The 20,556-nt window shown below is 39.6% G+C and overlaps 1 long non-coding RNA gene across 1 annotated transcript in view; it reads left to right on the top strand.

The window, feature by feature from the left end:
• The window catches only part of LOC115340265, a 63,754-nt gene extending 45,609 nt beyond the window's left edge, over window positions 1–18,145 (top strand). The window contains exon 4 of the long non-coding RNA XR_003922997.1: window positions 15,589–18,145. This is a non-coding gene — a long non-coding RNA (uncharacterized LOC115340265). The remainder of the gene's footprint in view (window positions 1–15,588) is intronic.
• The last annotated feature ends 2,411 nt before the right edge of the window (window positions 18,146–20,556 follow it).

Below are 20,556 nucleotides of genomic sequence, written 5' to 3'. Positions count from 1 at the left end.
AGTTGATCTTTATTATTTGTCTTGATTCCAGTGTGGTTAGTCTCTCAGTGTTAAAAATCATGAGTCAAACTGGAAGTTGTGGAAATAGCTTTGGCTTCATGAAATGTGAAAAAGAAATAATGCATGTGTGTTCTCCTTCTGTATTCCATTTATAGTTGCATTATGGTCATGGTTTTTTAATCTGCCCATGACTAAAGAGATACTGATAAGAAATAAGCAAGAGAAATCTGTGATATCAGTGAATCTCTGGAGCTGAGACTATAAGAACAAGTCCAAGTGGCAAGAGTCCAAATAATGCTTCATCTGTTCTTAAAAACCTCTGAATGAAAGGATTTCTTAACTTCCCCAGCTGCCTCAGGACTTAACTCTCCTTATAAACAGACAGATTTTCCCTACACCTCACATAAATCTTCTTTTCTACTAGTGTTGCCAATTTCTTGCATACAGAGGGTACACAGAAAACAATTAATCACTGCCATGTTTATGCTCTCATTATGCCTCTTCTCTGTTTGAAAATAAGTCAGTCCCATTGCTCTATCTTCTCTCCTCATATATCGTGTTCATCAGTCTTGTTGATTTCTGCTGAACTTAATTTCCTAAATTGCCACCTCCATGTCTGATGAACTGCACCCACACCTGTACATCCCAGATTTGCAATTGCCTTTTTTGCATCAGCATTGCACAAGTGGCTCCCGTGCAGTTTATAGCTTCCTGGTCCTCTTTTGCTAGTTTTTTTCTGCCAGTTGGTGTTGATGGTTGTGGTGGAAGTGAGGTACCTCTGGTTTTTAGTCAGGAACAGGACTTGACTGTGCGGGCTGCTGTACAAGCAGAGCACACCAGGCAGCTCTGCCTCCAGGCAGACCCTGCTGCCTTCTCGAACCCCAACGCTGCCGTGCTCCCTAGAAAAGTGAGATGGTTCCTTGCCGTACAGCGCTCACGACTTACTCAGCTCAGCTGAGACTCTGCCTCATGTCTACTAGTTGAAGCTTAACTTCCTCATTGGCTGAATGGATTGTATTAAACCTCCTTCTGTTTCCAGTAATTAACAATAGTTAGCTGAAAGGAGTACGTCTCTGGAGAATGTGTGCAGATGTGTGTTCCTCCTTGTAACAAGGAAACTGCTGCTGTTTTTCTCCAGCTATCAGAAGTTAGCGCTTTCACCCTGTGCGCAGCATGAAACTCTTGGAGTTGCTTTCTGCAACGTTCATTTTTGCCCTTGACATTTACAAAGCCTCAATTAGGAAAAAAATCTCACATAGTCATTATATCCAGACTGTGGATGTAACAGGATAGTCATACGGATCAGTGAAAGCTTTGCCGTGGTGATCAATAGGGCCAGGATTCCACATGGTGTATCGTGAAGTACGTTTTTATATTCACTGATTCTCCTTCCCCCTGTTTTAAGCAAACACTGAAAAGGTATCTGGTGTCTCCAGGTGACAGGAAGCTGTTGGCAGAGTTACTTAAGTCACCCTGGGGAATTCGACTTTTTGAAAACCAACTAATAGAGTATTTCCTTTCAATCCTGTGTTTCCTGTTTCCATCTTTAAATGCAAGTGTCTCATCTTCCTCTCTCCCCTTTCACAGTCGTTAAATGAAAGTGAGAACTTTAATTTCTAACCTGGTTTAGCTACCTAGCTTTGCCTGGGACTTACCAAGTGCAGCACCGTCACAGGCAGGGAGGTTGCGTTGACCATAACAAACGTTGGGCCCTCTGTGGCTTTTTGGGCTGGGAGGTAACAGTGCTGACTCTTCCCAGCACTGTATATACACGTTTATGGTCACAGACACGTACGTGCCCTTGGCTTCTCGATTTTAGCCGCTTTGTGAGAACAAACGCTTGTCAAAAGCTGCGAGGAGAGCCGCATTTCGAGCCTTTTTTTTTTGGAGAGGCAGGAGCGCGGCTCGCCGCAGCTGGCTGTCCTGCAGGTGGCAATGCACTGCAAGGAGACGGCGCGGCGAGGAGGGACGCGAAAGCGCAAAGTTAAAACGAGCTTGCTTCACAAATGTGTGTCAAAATGCCTTCTTGTGCTTCTGACTGCTGCCCCCGTCTGCTTTTGCTAGCGCTAAGAATAAATCTGCGTCCTTCTGGAAACGAGTGCTAGAATCGTTGTTGCGAGCACTGTATGTTTGCGGTTCGCTCTCCGGGCTCGGTTGGAAATGGGCGTTTATTTATGATCGATCCCTATTCCCTCCCTTTTTCCATTTGTCATCTTTTCTCCCTTTGTTTGTGTGCCAGGCAGAAGTCATTGGTATAAAAGGGGAAGGCTGTAAAATACCTGCAAGCCAATTTATAGCTTCTGTTTCCGTAGGTGCACCAGAGGGTTTCTTTCCTTGTGGTATCCTTCCGGCTGGTTCTGGTGGGCACTTGGCTGCCAAATCATTCCAGCTGTTTTACTGCAAACTCAAACACCGACCACGTTTTCCAGTCTTGTTACCACAGTACGTCATATTCGGACGTTCCCTTCACCATTGTCTCGGGGCTTATACTTATGTTTTCAGTACAGTAGGAATCTTCTGCAATGCCCTTTCTTTGTAAAATACGAGTATCTTCAGCTTCAAACACTGTCAATCTTTTTCTCACAGAAAATACTTTTCTAATTGAGCTACTTTTGCAGCTAATAGTGGCATTTACAAAAGAGAAACTAGAGAAGCTGTAGCAGATCACTCACTGAAATCTAGCAATCTTTATCATAGTCTTCATTACTCTTCATGTAATTTTATTCTGTTCATGTTTGATTTGATTAGAAATATTTCCAGTGAAGCAGGCTGCAATATTTGAAGTGCTTGATCTTCTTTAAGCCTTCTTCAGTGCTTAAGGAAATACAGAAAAAGCTTGGATTTTTTCAGCCTGTATTGTTTTCTGCTCTTTTTTGTCTGTGGATCTTAGAAACCTTAGTAAGGCAAGAAATGGTAGTGAGTATACACTGAGGTAATGGATATGCATGGCTCTTGTAGTACAAAGTCTCTAAAATGATGCCTTGTGCAATAACATTTGTGTACACAAATGAAGAGCCTACATGTGCAAAGTTATTATTTCCAAAGAAAAACAAATGCAAATAAGGCAGGTTTGCTACTATAAATGCTGTAATTTTCATGCCCGGGTGGAAAGCTATAAGTGTGACTTAAATTTTGCAGATATAAGTAGAAGGTTCAAATGTTTTCTGATGTAGCTGGCAACGTTTCTGATTTATTGATTTCTATTTTCCTCCAAATGTATCTACACCCATTATTCCCATTATTGCCTTTAAAGTACCTAAAAAAAGGCTGCAATGTAAATTGTGGTGAGTTATTTTAAACAGTCTTATGTGATATTATACTTACGATGGTGAACCCCAGAATTTGAGGCAACCTTCAAAATACATGGGTTTTGTAACATTTTATGTCTTTGCCTTTGTTTCTTTGTACAAAGCCTTGTTTGTTGACTTGTACTTTTGCAAAATGTCACATATTTTAGCCACTGTCAATTCCTTTGCTACATTTGGATCTGATGTGTGCTTTTTTTCAAGATCATATGAGGTGATCGATGAATTGACTAAACTATGTATCTCTTTTTCATATTTGTTTTTAGAGTAGCAGGAAGAAGTTCAAATTAATCATCAGTAGTCTATAAAGAATTTAACCAAATTACTGTTCATCATGCAGTGTATTTTTATCACCTGTACCAAAAGATATCTGTGGTGTCCTCCTCAGACATGGGTTTTTCTGCTCTTTTACCATAATTTATTGATCTGACAAATATGATAAACATTCTCAGCAGTGTTGAGGAAGAGCATTCAGCAAGGTTCGCTCAATTTCAGATCCCTGATTTTACAACAGCGAAGTTCCACCTGAGAACTGCAGCTTTGCTGATTTATTATTTTATAGCACTGATTCTGTGACTCATTTCTGCTGTTGTGATCTGTCTAGGATTCCCAGGTATTGCAGGGCACGCTACATTGCAGTTTTACCATTGGAAAAAGAGGAGTGTAAAGATGAGCAACTGAGTTCAACCCTGAGTTTCATGGGTCTTTGCCCTGGGGCAAGGCATTGAACGTTGAACGAGGAGGTTACTGCATTGCAAGGAGCTGAGTATTTCTCATCCTTGGGAGGCACCAAGTGTCCAATAATGATGTGCAAAGACAGCAAGGAGTTGGGAAACTCAGGAGATCCCTTTGATTCAGTGCTCTGGCCAAAGCCAGAAATAATAAAAAGTGGCACCAGACTGATGGTATCTAGCTGTAGTGGTACTCTCAGAAATGGTGGTGGTGCAAACCAGACTGCTGTTTTCTGGTGGCATCCATTAGGGCGCAATAGCCCAAAATAGCAATTTTTGCGTCCTTTTTTCCCATTCATTTCCTATTCAGTTTTATTATTATTATTATTATTATTACTATTTATTATTATTAATAATTTGATGCTGCTGCTGCCAGATTTCCTTTGAACTTTTTCTGTACTTTTCTCACTCCCCTTGCTGAATTAAGCTATATTTGGAACTCTTCTAATGGAGTATTTCTACCATCTGCTCTCTGCAGCAATTATTCAAATTATTTGCAACCCTCTGTGCCAGCAGGGGTGAATCTAGCACAGTCCTTTAAAGCTACAGATTTCCTGACTGACATATTTTTACCCTGGAATATGCCACAACTGGAACAGATTTGTAATTCTCTGGGGCTGCGTGGGGGTGGAGGGTTATGCTTACATTTCAAATTATTTCAGTGTCTGACTCTAAGGAAACTAATGTCTCTTTTACCGGACCAATCAAGAGAAAGATGGTACTTTTTTTTTTTTGGTCCCTGTTTGCTGGTTTTGAAGGTTCTCCTTCCTTTACAATCTCAGCCTGTGCTAGAATCCTCCAAATCCTGAATGCTCTAATTTGTTCACAGCACTGAACACAGCACATCACATGCCTGTGCTGGCTATTCTATCTGCTATTGAGAATATAGGTCCCTCTCTGTTTTGCTATAATTAAGGTACTGCAGTAGTCTGTCCTATGTTTTTCCTACCTCTTGTGATATTCACCTGCTATAAAAGGAATGATTTTCCTACTTCATGTCCTGTATCACTTCTTCCTAGTAAATAAGGGCTGGTGTTGAAATGCAAACCCAAAGCCAAGGTATCAGTGGATCTGCATAAACACTTCATAGCCTTTATTTCTGGGAGGAATAAAAATGAAGGCAGGGAAAGTAATGTGCATGTTACTGTAAAAAGAAGAATCTTAAACTGCATTAGAAAGTGTCAGAATATTATGAAGAGATAAGTAAACACCCTCTATGCTGATGGGCATAAATGTCAGCTGAGAGTTATAGGCAGTTCTGGTCCATTTGTGACCTCCTCAATTAAAGAGATTTTCAGAACAGTATCAAAGTAACTCCACAGCCAGCAGGAATCTTTTTAGCTTTCAGTGAGTATTTATTCATTTTGTAGACATACATACTTTAACTGTAACATGAGAGGAGTGTGCAGCCTCCACCCCATCCTGTGTTTTCAAAGCCATGTGGGAACCACTGACCATGATTGTGTTATGGGCAGCAATTTCTCCCAGCATTTAAGACTGATAATCTCTTGGTTTGGGCACTAAAATAATACAATCTAATACAATCTCCAGGCCCCATGGATAGAGATAATGATGAAAGATTTTAAAACATATGGCTCAGAATCTTTGTTTAGAAATATATGAAGATTTTTGAGAATTTCCAAATAAGTTACTCATTGCTATAGTTACAGAAATATAAAGCACAATCAGCAAAGGAAAGGTCTTTAGTGTGGTGCTTTCCCGAGTACCACAGCTGATTTCTAGGAAAGTTCCTGTTCTGCAGCTATTAATAGGTTCTGCCCATACTATCCTTCATCCTCGAGCGGTTGCTTTTTCTCCAAAGGTTGCTGTCAGCGTTTTCATGAAGCTGCCAACATCCTTTCTGCTTTACTCTATACCATGTACTATAAGAGGGGCTGTGGGTCACCGTCATTGCTTCCTTTTCATATGGCTATTATTTGTTATAATTTTAAAGCAATATTTTTTTATTACTATGAACCTGGCTTTGTCTATCTTAAAGAATTTTGACCTCTCAGATATTGTGCAATGCTACACATATATGGATAATATGTCTGTCATAATTGCCAGGAGTGCACAAGTGATACCATTGCTGCTTTGATAGTCATTCCGATTGCAGGCAAGTTTTATGTTACTTGCTGGGCTGATAACCTCCTATTCTGCACATTGCCTCACTTCTGAGGAACTCAACTGCTTTTTGGACATTTGGACTTCTGTAGAGTTAAAACGTGTTTAGGCATCATCATCAAAGAGTTAGGTGACCAAGAGAGGTGGGGATTGGCATCATAAGGAGGTCTTAATCCCCAGAACAGAAAGCCAGGCTGAAGCTACATGGAAGTAGCAAGAGCTCTTGCTTTTTAGTACAAGGTTGGCTTTAGCAAAGGTGTTACATAGGTAAGTTCAAAAAGCTGGTAATTCACATTTGTGTATTTGTATCTTCTGAGACACCCATTGCAAATCTTCTTCTGGGAAGACCACTGTCATGGTTTAACCCCAGCCAGCAACTAAGCACCACGCAGCCGCTCACTCACTCCCCCCCCCACCCAGCGGGATGGGGGAGAAAATCGGGAAAAACAGAAGTAAAATTCGTGGGTTGAGATAGAACGGTTTAATAGAATATAAATAGAAGAAACTAATAATAATAATGATAACACTAATAAAATGACAGCAGTAATGATAAAAGGATTGGAATATACAAATGATACACAGTGCAATTGCTCACCACCCCGCCAATCGATGCCCACTTAGTCCCCGAGCGGCGATTCCCCCGGCCCCCTCTCCCCCCACTTTATATACTAGACATGACATCATATGGTATGGAATACCCCGTTGGCCACTTTGGGTCAGCTGCCCTGGCTGTGTCCTGTGCCAACTTCTTGTGCCCCTCCAGCTTTCTCGCTGGCTGGGCATGAGAAGCTGAAAAATCCTTGACTTTAGACTAAACACTACTTAGCAACAACTGAAAACATCAGTGTGTTATCAACATTCTTCTCATACTGAACTCAAAACATAGCACCGTACCAGCTACTAGGAAGACAATTAACTTTATCCCAGCTGAAACCAGGACAACCACCTGCTAGCTAGTGAAGGAGTATGAGCTCTGACTCCATCTTCAATCAATACTTGGCCTATAGGCTGAGGCTGTGATCAAGGCTTCCAATTACTGCCTATGAGACCACTAACGAATTTGGGAGCTGGGAGTGTAGTTCTGAAAGTAATAAAAAGTGATTCAGACCAAAGAAAAATACAGGAAAGAGAGGAAGCTAAAGCTCGGCATAACTGGGACAGCTACTATGGCTTATGTAAGTTTTTAGGTTAGGTGATCTAATGGTAAATTTTATGAATCTCTGAATAAAATGTCTCCCTAAAGAAGTTCATTGCTGTATGGAATTGCCTGTACCCATATAATAAAGTGAAAATGTTTCCATCTGAGAATATTGGTAAAAATCATTGTCTTTACAGTCCCTACCAAAACATTTAAAACAAGGTCACTGCCCACTGGAGTTTTCCTGAGTGGAGCACTAAACTCAGTATGTGTGAACGCAGAGTTTGGCTCAGGGTTCAGCTTCAACTAGAGCTGTGTAACAAACAATCTTCTTATTGCACAAAATTTTCTGAGTTTATTTTACAATGTTTTCTACCACACATCAGGGTGAGTCAGAGACTTTTCAAAGTGGTTCAGGGGAAACAAAAAAGAAATTCCACAGTTTATTAAATAGCTTGCTGATCAGGAGAGTTATGTGAGAGAGCAAAGATTCAGTTTCCATCATGATTTGAAATAGCAGCTAACTCTGGGCTTCAGACAGCCCAAATGAGTGATTGGTTATTTGTAGTTCAAATGTCCATTGTCCATTTTCTATTTTTAGCAGAAATTTAGTGCTGAAGCAGAGAAGCCTTCTTAATTATTTTTTTCCTGCAACTTCTGTATTCTCACAGAAATCTTTGATCAAACAACAAAAATACATCTCTACCTTTTTGTCGATGGTGTACATTTACAGTATATTTTTTTCCCTTTTCATTTGTCTCTTTTGCACCTCCTCCCTTGTACTTTCCAGGTTTCTCCTTTCGTGATCTGAAAATGCTGCTGAATAAAGATGAGCCAATAGTTAGTCCAATCCCAGACGGTCTTTTGTTCAGGTAATTACTCGGAACCGCAGCAGCTCTTAAGTGCCCTGACTTCCCTGACTGAGATTGACTGATTGAATGATTAGGCAAGACAGACATTTATAGCCACCCTGGTAAGAAGAAAGGAAAAATTTAGACTAATTTAAATAAGGTTTTTTTCTTTTGCTCTCCCCCCACTGTATCGAGGATGCATCCTGGATGCTATCCAAAGTTATGTATTAAGGTCGGAGCCAAGCTCGTTTGGTTGGAGCAGAGGCGAGCATCCCTCCACCCACTGCTGAATGGCACTGGAGCTGTGCTGGTATCGGTATGACACCCTGCAGGAGGGCTCACTTCTTAAAGAAGAAATTCTACCAAGTTTCTCAGAGAACATAATGCAATTCTCCTTACAATAAAGCCAGTGATTTAGATTTATACCTGATTTATTTGCCTTGGTTTCTCACTTGCTAAAGACATTTGCCGGTATATACCAGATGACACAAACCATTTAAAACAAATGAAATTGGCTTTGAAACCTTTATCCCCACCTTATCAGTATGGCCACAGCAGATTCTCAGTAAGTAATAGTGACATTTTGCAAAACAAACAACATAACCTCATTTCTATATGGAAACAAATAAACTCATTGTAATCCCTGCTAAAATATATTTAATGATTCATATAAAATGTTACCAGCCTATATCTAAGAGACATATTCATGAGCAAATACATAAAATCATATCCATAAACATGAAAAAATATCCCAGGGCTCACTGATGAATCAGAGTAAATGTATTTACAATATTGCCAGCAGTGTTTTCCTAAAAGAAAATCTTGTTAATGAAGCACTGAATGATGGAGAAACAATGCTATGTGTTGGCCTCTTTTTTTAAAAGATCAGAATCTATAAAACGACTGGCATCTTTACATAGCCTGGAATGGCTACTGTTAGAGCATTTAATGTAAATTGCGATATCAGTGTCTCCTGAGTTACAGTCAGTGTTACAGCTGTACAGCTCCAGGATCAAACACAGCGTAGATGTCTATCCCCAGTGCAGACCAGTAGCAGAGCTCTTTTCCTCTATGGGGCTCACACTATACATCAGCTATACTAATTTATGCTTGCGAGGTGAAGCCAAAGCTCCCCCCTTTTCTTGCCTTTGGACCTTATGTGCGTGAGCAAGAGAGCAAAGGAGAACGATGCTTAGAGGTAGCTGCTTTCTCTCATGGCTTCCATGGGGACCTTGGGGTGAGCAGGCTGCAAAATTCACCATCACTCACAATTCACAGCGTGAGAGGTACCAGTTGTGCCCTTTCTAGCATGGCTGTTCACCAGCTAGAAGAAACCCTTTGTGTTGTCAGTCTGGAGACATTTTGGCTTAAGAAGTCACAGAGAGAAAAAAATGCAGTATGGTTTCAGTACAAAGCTTTTGATATCTAACCGTGTTGTATGGGGTTAATCATTGGGCTCTGACATAAGTAAGATCAGTCCTAAGGTTTTTAAAACTGAAACATTATAATTTAACCTCTGGTCCTCAGAATACTAATATCTGTGAAGCATATTCCCTTTAAATTAGTAAACTGTTCGGTAATGACCTTGATGTACAAACAAACAGGCAAACATTCAGAATAAAATATTGAAGAGATGGAAAGATAAAGAACACAGAAGACAAAAGTTCTAAGATTTATGTACTCAGGTGATTCTATTGTCTGTTTCAAGAGTAACCCAGCTTGATTTATAATTTCTATTAAAAATATCAAAACACTGTCTGGACTGTATCTAATCAAGTGAACATCCCTAAATCTTTGTTTTATGTCATTCTAAGAAAAATGGTACATGTTTACCCACGTACTTCACCGTCCAGTCTTTGCTCAAAACACAGCTTTAGCTACAATAACAGGGAGGAAATCAACTTTTCTTGAATCCTTAATTTCCTGTGGAATTAAATGCCTCTTTCTCTTGAGAAGAATATTTCAGCTTGCAGGTTGGATAATCCCTTCACTTTTCACTCTTTAACTATGTAAAAAAAAATGCATACATTACTAATGTTCATTTACTTCTGCAACTTTGTCCTCTAAGCCCTATGCAAAGCACATCTATTCTCTAACAGCAGTTCACAATAAGGTTTTTACTCAAGGTAAAGGTGGGGTAAAAAGCAGCTCTGTTGAGATTTGTATCTGGGAAATATATCTCAAATTACACTTTCAAAATCAGTTCACTAAGAACCCATTGTCTAACTGTGCTGCACTTTGATAATATATATATTTCTATAAAAATAAATTGTTTGCCACTAGGTATATTTTGAAAATATTTTCACCAGATAATCTCTAGAAACAATAGAGTAAATTCCAAGGGCTAATCCAACATCCCTGTTTGTTAGAATATTATCTTACTCTATGAAGAAACCTTAAGTAGGGCTAAATATGCAGTATCTTTGCTTCCAAAGAGTGGGGAAGTTGTTAACATGCAAGAATGAATGATATGATTTTTTTTGAGATTTGGTCCAAGGTCTTAATTATCTAAAAAAAGTTGCAGTTGTCTGGATACGTGAAGGTCTCTGCTTTGCCAGCTGAATGTTGCAGGTGCCTCTGTAATAGTTCTCACTCCTTCTTTAAACCAGTGCTTTTTCCTTAATTCAAATAAAGCGTTAAAGACTACATGGAATAACTGAGTTTGAAGGAAAAGTTGAAATCAACTAACTTTGGGCCAAAAATATTGATTGGGTTCTATAAAGAAGGTTCAGAGGCATCCCTGTTTTCTGAACACATTACCTGTTGTACATGTAGAGGTCTGGAGAGAAATGTGCAGGTAGTCCCTATGTCTGCTGGAATGTTGTTAAATTCATTATATGAATCTACCCTGGTCTTGGAAAAGGAAAAATATCTACCAGGCTCAAATTACTAATGGAATAAATAAAGCAGAGATGGGGGACTAGGTAGGATATTTTACTCACATGATGCGTCCTTTGCAGGAATGAAGCAGGATTCATATTCTTATAGTGCTATTTAAAGCTGAAAGCCTGTTTTTCCAATTAGACGTGTGTATCTGCATTTGCAGTGTGCCGCTGGCAAGGTAAATGGGATCAGCAGTAAGCGTTACTGAAAGCTGCAGCTGGCTGACAGTTGCAATTTTACAAAACTCCCTTTTTTTTCCCCTCAGAGTCTATGCAGATATGAGTTTCAGCAATACTTGCCTCCAGCCTCTTTCAACTTTCTTTTTAATTAAAAAGCTTAATTAGGAGTAATAAAAATTCCAATTAAGCTTTTTAAATAAAACCCAAAAGCTCAAAGTGGCTGCAGTTGCAGATAACTGCTACTGCAACCCATGACTAGCAATTCTGTTTGAAGAAGGCTTTTGTTTCACTATAATAAATATTGTGGTTTATGATGGCACCTCCACATCTTTCGAAAGTACTGTACCTTTAAGTCTCACAGAGCTATCATTCGCATGTGAAGTACGGGCATCCTTGTGAATTTTGCTAAGTGCAGCACAGGGTCTCAAGTCTCCGTAGGTTGCTGTGCACATATGCCCCTCAGCATCATGCCACATGTTATATCTGTAAGCAGAAATAACAGCAGTAACAAGTTCTGATCAACCAATTTCCCTGTGAATTCATGTGATTGTGTAAGTAAGTGAAAACAGAAAGCACCAAACTCCAAAGGATTTTTCCAGCCAAACACCGTCATCCATTGTGTGTAATTATTTAGGCCAGCTTGGTGGTTTAATTATATGTAACAATTTATGCTCTTTATATGTGTGGCTTTTCTTCCTCAGAAAGGCCAATGCGAAAATGCATGAATTAGATCTTGTACATCATGATAGGTGACTTCAGGGGTCATCCATAGATGTAATCAAGGAGAATTGTAAAAGACATGAAAGTACCTGATACTATTAGTGTTCCGTAGGTGAATCACTGAAACTTTTACTGTTCTGGTTTTGGTGCAGAACTTCACAGAAGGTAGCAGTTGTTTCCAGTGGTATGTCAGCTGCATGAATGGGGCATGACTGTGGTTAAAGCAGAGTGAATTTAAAATTTGCTGCATTCTTAATGGATTTCTTTTGCCCAGTTCAACCTAGCATTCACTTCTGTATGGCAGGAAGTACCTATAGATCTAGAGAAGTCATTAAATCACAATAAACCGAAAAGAAAATAAAGCAGCGGCTGGCGAGGTTGAAGTTGTTAAAAAGGGAGAAAGAGCTAACTGGTGCTTACTGGTGCTGCACAGCAGCTCTGAGAGAAATAAAGCCTGGACCATCACTGAACGTCGCTGCTGGCCCAGCTATGCTTCATTCTCAGCTCTGAGGGCATGTGCAGAGAGATGGCAATAGCACCTCAGGCAGGAAGAAAAAGTCTTGCTGTTACCTGCATTCATTGCAAATTCTAGGTGACTCAGTTTCGTCCAGCATAACCTACAAACAGAGACCTGGTCTGGCAGAAGTAGTGGCACTCAGTTCAGGAGCTTGAAGTAGCAAAAGGAGGAGGAAATTTATCTTTATGTGGCTATCTGACTCTTTCCAGGGAATGCTCTGTGATGGTTGATGAAATACTTAAAGGATCTCTGGAGTGGAGAAATCATCCTGCATTGTCAGGGGAGGTAGGCCAAGCAGTTTAACAGGAGTTTTAATTTCTGTTTAACTGTATTCTTCTGTGAAAACAGCAGATTGAGTTGACCTTGCTCAGAAATGTGGTCCCAGACAAATCCCATTGTTTAGTGCTTGACTGTCCACTTTTTCCACCTTTTAATTCAGTTCAAAGTTGGGATGTTTCTTGATGCTGACTATGCCTGAAATTCCCAGGATTGTTTCCTCCACAGCTTCATAGGGGTTTTCTTTTTTTTCCATTTATTATTGACTGATTCCTAGCTCTTCTTCTTTTGAAAGCCTACTTGCATTGGCTCCAGATACTACTGGCATTAGCTTCACAGGCTTTTCTCATCAGCTTGATGGACCCAGGTGGCCTTGTCTTTCACTGCTGTTGTTGCTTTCATTTTCTCAGCCATCTGTTTCTAACAAGAATGAATTACAGCCCTGGTTTCCAAGAAGTACATTGATAGTTGTAGCTCAAATGATTACAGAAAAAAAACCCCCAGGATGGCTTGAAAAGCAAAATATTCATATAGAAAACATAAATGCATGTAAACACTCAAAGGACTTTCAAGAAAATAAAAATGCTAATCTTCTGCTCAGCTAGTATTTAATTTATTAACAATGTTGAACTTACTTAGTTAAATGATGAATAGAGTTGGTTAGAGAATGGCTATGTTACAACACAAAAAGTATTTTTTCTCCCCAAATTAAAACCTTAGTATAAAGAATTAAACCAAGTTTTTTGTACTTCTTCCCCCCCCAAATTTTGAAAACAAGAAATATTTTGACCAAGAACTCAAAACCCCTTGGCTGTCATTAGAAGGGATCACCCAGCCTGTTTCACTGGACAATTTTCCTCCAACCCAGTGGTCTAGTAGAGTAATAATGTGGTAGTGTAAACTGAATAATGTGCTTCTGACAGATATAATGCCCTGTGTCACCAAGTTGCATTTCTGTCCAGCAAACATGCATTTGCCATAGGTCAAGGGAATTGAGAGAGACATTGTAGGTCAGGCTAGTCCTCACTTCCTCTCAGTCCAGGTTTTATCTGCTGGATCAGGGCTCTAACAGCTGTGTTCAAGGAGAATTGGCAGCTTGAATTACAGGAAGGTAGGAAAGATTATGTTTCAGATATAGAGCTTTCTTGTTTTTTTTCCTGAGCTTTCTTTGAAAGCATTTTCTGGAATAAATCACAATATCTAATAACCCAGTGAGGCTTTTTAAGTGGAGTTTTAAGAGTGTACCAAGGTCTTATTGAATCATGTTATCTACCATTTCAAATCCTCTTGAAGTTAGTTACAAAGAATAATAGCTATATGTTCAGTCTGAAGAGTCTGAAGATTTTACTGACTTTGGATTAACAGAAAGATTTCTGACTATCAGTGTTTAAGCTTCACCTCTCTGTCAGTCATTCCTGACAAGGCCAGAATAAGGTACTAATGGCAGTGACTTTAGAGAGGGTGGTTTTTCATTAGTTTAAGCGGAATGTCAATTAAAAAGGAATTGAGATAAAGAACCACCAACTAAATTAAGTTTACACTTCTTCACGGATGATAAGAAAAATCCATTTACAGGTTCTATTTCAGACTGAATATACTTCCTAAGGTAAAGGCCTCTTATATTATAGCTTTAAAAGTCTACTGACAATTTCTGAAAAGATTTAATAACTACTGTGTCAGAAATGTGGAAGAATTTTTTAACCACTGGAAATAATTATTTCTTACCTAAAATGAATATACTAAAATTAATTTAAATTTAATTTCACACATTTTATTACGGAATGTTATCATCTACCATCACTTCTTCTCCTCCTCTCTGACTATTATTTGCATTCTCTAAGAACTGACAAAGCCCATTTAAAATAGGAAGAGAAATCTATCTTTCTGTGATCTCTGGATGGGGGAGGACAGCCTGGGGCTGATTTCTAGCTAAGGAGTGTGGGACACTATGGAAGACTGTGTGTGCTATGTTTTACTATTTCTGTGGTCATTTTGCAAGATTTTGAGCAACTTAGTAGGAATTATGAACTCAGAATTTAGCAGACTGCACAGGAGTAGGGCAGCACTGGGCTTTGGTCGGGCTTAAGGCAAAAGAGGCTTCTGCAGGGACTCCCCCTTCTTTATATCCTTGTTACTCCTTTGGACAATACTGGTCTTCAGGGTTCAGATGAAAATTATTGTTTCAGGCAGACTCATGTAGGTATTTATTACCCTGGACTCACATATAATTTTTTTTGCCTTCATGCAGGCTAGAAATGTTTTCTCTTACGGAAACGGAGACTGATTTAATGTTACTGTGTTCAGAGCTGGGCTAGTCATGGGTTTCTACTCTGGCCAGAAGTGCAGACTAATCCAGTAGAGACAAGTACTTTGAGGGATGCTTCCCAGTGAGAAGTACAGTATGGGCCACAGCATATGACAAAGGAAGCTCAGAAAGTCTGGGACTGTTGAGCGTGATCTGCAGATCCTGTAAACACCACCAGCAGATCTGTAGTTCCTTTGTCTTAATCCAGTTCTGCCCACTTTAAAAAGACAGTTTTTCTGGCTTTTAATTGTAATCTGAATAGAGTGCGGTTTCAGAGCAGACGGTACATAAAAACTTGCATGTACTCCTGAAGTTAGGTAAATCATTCATTCTGAGTATTATCTTAGGGATTTACTCCTCTTTACTGTTCCTATGACTAAATCCTAAGCAGATGAGTCAGGTGTGGGGCTTTTTTGTGTTTTTTTAGTAGTGAAACAGCTTTCAAGTCTGGTCCCTCTGCTATGAAATAGTAAAATACTAGCCGAAAGAACCCAAACTTTCTATCACTAACAAAATTACAAGTAGTTTTTCTTATAGATAACTAAGTTTTCTCTTACAGGTAACTAAAGAACAGGCAGCAAGACACCCACCCAGCCTGGAGGGGAAGAGAACTATCCTTCAGAAACATCCAAAACCAGGAGAGATGCTGACAAACTCTGATTCTCCTGCACTATTTATACTGGCTGACAGAATGAGTCACATTATGCTACTTTTTAATAGCTTTCTCACCTTCCTGAAATGAATTATATGCTTGCAGAGCAGTGATGGTAAACTAGGATTCATAGCTATCATTATTAGCTTTGCAACATCCTTAACATCAGCGTAGCTATTTGTATTCAGTACCCATGAATCAGCTGTAATATATTGTGATAAATAATCTGTCCAGAGGGACATCAGCATTGCATCTGAAGAACAGCCCAGACTAATCCTGTGAAATCTGCTTTGATGCAGTCTGCAAAGTTAGGTCTTGTTATATTGCTCTGAATCAGGGAGGTGGCTATTATCAGTTGATTCCTCCTGATAAAGAAATTATTGAGCAGCTTTTTCAGAAGTACTTAAATGCCTTGGTATTTGTGATTTAAAGCTGATGTTTTTCAGCAACAGTGTGTGACCCCACTCTCTCTATTAGCTACATATACACCATTACATTAAAACCTCATCTAAAGCAAAAGGAACATACTTGGCCATGATGGAGGGTATTCTTTTGAACACTATATTCCAAGATCTCTCTGCGGTTTTGAAGGTTTCAGCTGAATCAATTTTATGTCACCAGGTTATGCAATAGATTCTGTTTCCATTACAAATGATGTGACATTAAAAAAAACATGGGAAGATGTGAGGGCTTATGGCAGCACCAAGCTGAATCTGTAAGGCAACAGCCTGAAACAATCGCAGGTTACAGAAAATAGTCCCAGAAGGGGCTGTGGGAGGTCATCTACACAGTCTGCATACTGAGGCTCAATTAATGCTGTCTGAACTATTTTGAGAAATGTTTATTTAACTTTCTCTTACAAAGTTCCCACAGCAGCGGGCAAAGATGTGGATTAACGCCTTTCACCTACCAGTGAAAGCCAGAAGTGGTAAAGGCCAGAAGTCCTGACCTCATTGGTGCTGGCCAGACAGCAGATATTTGTAGCTTTTCTCTGCTGTTGGATGGACCTTCTAATTTGTATAGAAGGGAGCCACATTTAAGGTGCATAAGAAGTCCTTACCTTTAATTTACTAAAATTTCTGCTTTGCAATGGCAGAGCAGTTGTGTTTCTATAGCACAAAGATTTGGGAGTACCCTAAATGCCTCCATATGGCAACCTAAAGTAAACAAGATTAACATCCCTGTAGGGAACAGCCAATGTTCTGATGGTAACTAGTTTAGTAGTTAAGGTAGTGTGTACTAGTGGGTAACTCTCCTGACTCTCTCTTCATGGCTCAGGGGTCTGATGCTGACTCTGCTAGTGATCTTCAGGCCTTTTCTCCCTAAGTCCCCTTGTTCCACTGTCCTTCCATTTTCTATGTGGATACTGAGAGTTTATTCCCTGTAGAACATTTAGAGAGCAGAAGACAGTGATGCAGAGGGCCCTGAATGACCTGGGTGACCCACCTAAGTTAAAGGCTGGAAGCTGCACAGTCCAATAGATCAGCCATGTAAGAGCACAGTCCCCCGCAGACCCAGAGGCAATAGGCATCTCCTTTCAGTAGGACTAATTTAACTTGAGCCCACCAAAGCATTGTTAGGGCTGTAAAGTGCCCGGGTCCTTGTATTTCCTGCAACACTGCCATGCAGATGTTCTGGCTTAGGATGGCACCAGCTCAGGGGTCTGAAAGACTCTTTGGCTCGCACACAGAGCTGCCGGGCTATGAGCATTGTAGCTGGGAAAGGAAAATCCTCTTTGCTCCAACTGGAAAGTCATCTTTAACCCAGTGCCACACACCAGTGTTCCCTGTATAAGCATTCCTACTATTTCATGCTAAGGCCTTGTACCTTGCCTGAATAATATATGCTGCCAGTTTATTAAGAAATAAGATCACATTGTTAATAAAACTTTTTTCAACCAAACCTCTAGAGTTCACCTACCAATGAAGAAAGAGCTACAAAAAAAGAAAGCTTACAGCCTGTCAAATAAAAATTCCACAAAACAGCTTTTATATTTAAGGTACGTTTATGTTTATTGCTGTAGTAGTACAAATAATGATGATGTGATTTAATGGGTTGTTAGCACAATAACGTTCTGTGCTTTAAAAGTGACACAAATTTCTATCTTCCATTTGAATGTCATCAATGACTGTGAATGCAATGGGATGTGTTCTTCCATTATCTAGCTCTTTCCTTATTGTCTGATGATGAATTTAGGGTTTTATGGATTTCAAATATATTTTTCTGAGTTTAACAGCTTTAAATGTTCACTTCCTTTTGCCAGCACCTGATATATCAATACAATTGGTTGATACAGGTATCTTGTACAGTTGAAAATGACATTTGGCAGTTTGTGTCAAACAGATACATGTGTTCAGTACTCCTTAAATGCAGATTTACTCTGTAGAAATAGTAGCTAAGGGTGTTTATTATGAATCCTAAAAAAATTGCGTTCATTTATTTTAAAATAAAGTAAATGCTTATATACTGGTTTGTTTCTTTTACTCTTCTCTAGGTGTTAGAAAATTACCTCAGTGGTCACTTTCAATCTCTATGATTAATAAATTCATTCATTTTAGACCAAAGGAAGTACTACGTGCCACTTCCAGTATTTCTTTAATGGGCTATATTGTGCTGATAAACTGTGTACGCCTTCCAGGAATGGGCCATTACAAGGGTCAAAGTATGAAAAATAAAGCTCTACACATTGGCACTAAAGGGTGAGGGGTAAGTTTAAGATGTGGGAACACCTGAGTGAATACAGATGTGGTGTTATCTCAGTGAAATCAACACAGACTTTGTTTGTGGTAGTTTAAAACAAAGCATTGCAGCTTTGATTAAAACAGAAGGTTTCTTTCCAGGAGGAAACAGATCTCCTAACATGCAGGGAGGAGTTTGCCTCCTTCTGTAGGATTATGCACAGCTCGTTTTCTTCTACCTATATGTTGTTTCAGAGTCAGATGCATGTACAAATCCATTTATTGCCCTACATCTGTTGCACGTCTTCTCCCCAGAGGTTAGGTGCAGCCTTGGGAGAGGCACGATGGAGCTGCTTCTGCACGTCCTGAGGGCTGCAGCTCCTGTGGGATGGCGGGTGCACGTGCAGGGCCTAGGGCACAGGGCTGCAGAAACCCAATTCTCCTGCCTCAGAGGAGGGCCATCTACACAGCCTCACCTGGAAACCCAGCTGAGATGGCCAAACCAGGAAGAGCAATCCGTCACAGTTCAGGTGTTACTCAGGAGAACGGGATCGAGTCACGTTGTGACAGTCGTTTTGAAGTAAGATCAGCAGACATAGGTCTCTTATCTGGCAGACACTGTGTGACCCCCTTTCTGCAGGTTCGGGCACAGGAATGGTGAATTCATTTGCTTTGGGATGGTTCGATGAAGGATCAGTTGCTTTCATCCAGCCTAGACACTACTTTCCACCCCCAGGATGTGGCGTTACTGGTGTACGCTATTTTGCCAGGGAACAGGCTGAAGCTATCTAAATATTTGTTACAAAACATTAAGTACAGCTTCAGGAGCACTGTTAACAGCCTTTTTAGTTGCAGAAGCTAAAGCAGCATTATTTATAGTGTTCATGGACAGCTAGCTAAACTCACTGTCATGGGAATTTCATGATCAAATTCCCATTAAATTCAGCAGAAGTTGAGCTGAGGTGTCCTGGAGCCAGCCTGTGGAAAACACCATGAGAGACAGCCTGTGCACCCAACCTGTCATGAAGGACTGATTCACAAGACTTAAATGAAAAGCCTAATTTTCAAGTTATATATCAGGAGTCAATTATTTAAATAATATCCTAATTTACTTTATAGTGATGTAAGATTTGTAATTTCAGCCACCTTTTATAAATTTTAAAGACAGAGAGAGACTGTCAAAACGTTCACAAGGTTTCTGTGCCTGACTCGTTCACAAAGAGTGTTGCTAGTAGGCAGAGTGGTGGGGTAAGGAAACACAATCGCTCACAACAGCCGAGCAGGTATGTTCAATCTTTAAGCCTGCCAGTCTTGACATAATTCCTTTAATTTTTCTAAAATCCTCTTGTACATCTTAATTATCCTGTGTAGTCTCATAGGATGGATTTGATAAGGACAAACACGAACTATTAATTTTTAACTTCAGGGTGTTAAAATAACTGATGAAGCTTGTACTAAGAGAAAAAAGATAGACATCATCTATGTCAAAATACAATGCTCTGTGTCTGATGAGCATTTCGTTTATATACTGTACCCTCTAGCATTTACATTTTCAAACCAATAGGAAACTGACCCTTACAGGAATACAGGGTATATGAAAATGCCTGGGATAACTGACCTCCCTATCAGCAGTTTGCTATCAGCTTTTGCAAGGTATGTTTCAGATGTGATAGCTATCTATAAAATTATGTAATTTCAAATATTGAGAGATAAACAGACAATATGGTACATGAGAGAAATACTGTAGCTGGTTAACATAGGGCATGTGAGGATAGTTTCTAGACTGAAAAATACACCAGTCTTTCAAATACAGTACTTCTGAGATGCAGCACAAGCAAAGGTTATATGGTTAGAAGAGCTATTTTCTTCCAAGTGCTTATACCAAAAAGATAAAGGCAACAACAAAACCCCAAAGAAATCATGCCTGTTATGATTACCTCCTTAATTCTGGCAATCAGATAAACCTCTAGTTGGGACAAGATCTGTTTATTTAAACTTGAAGCGCTCTAAATCATATAGGTTAATCATTGCTAATTTACATCAAGTTAAGACCTAACTGATAAAAGAAGTTTCATCATAGCAATACTTTAAAGTATTGAAAAATGTCCAGTTTTGTTGCTAAAAGGCTGACTTCATTGTTCTGGTCGAACACACTCTGAAGCTTCCAGATACCTGATCTGCTGACCTAGTGGGGAAT

Source organism: Aquila chrysaetos, chromosome 4, assembly GCF_900496995.4.
Source record: "Aquila chrysaetos chrysaetos chromosome 4, bAquChr1.4, whole genome shotgun sequence".
In the NCBI taxonomy this organism is placed as follows: Eukaryota; Metazoa; Chordata; class Aves; order Accipitriformes; family Accipitridae; genus Aquila; species Aquila chrysaetos.
The sequence above is the reverse complement of the archived record's forward strand: the minus strand, read 5'-3'. Positions and strand labels throughout refer to the sequence as shown.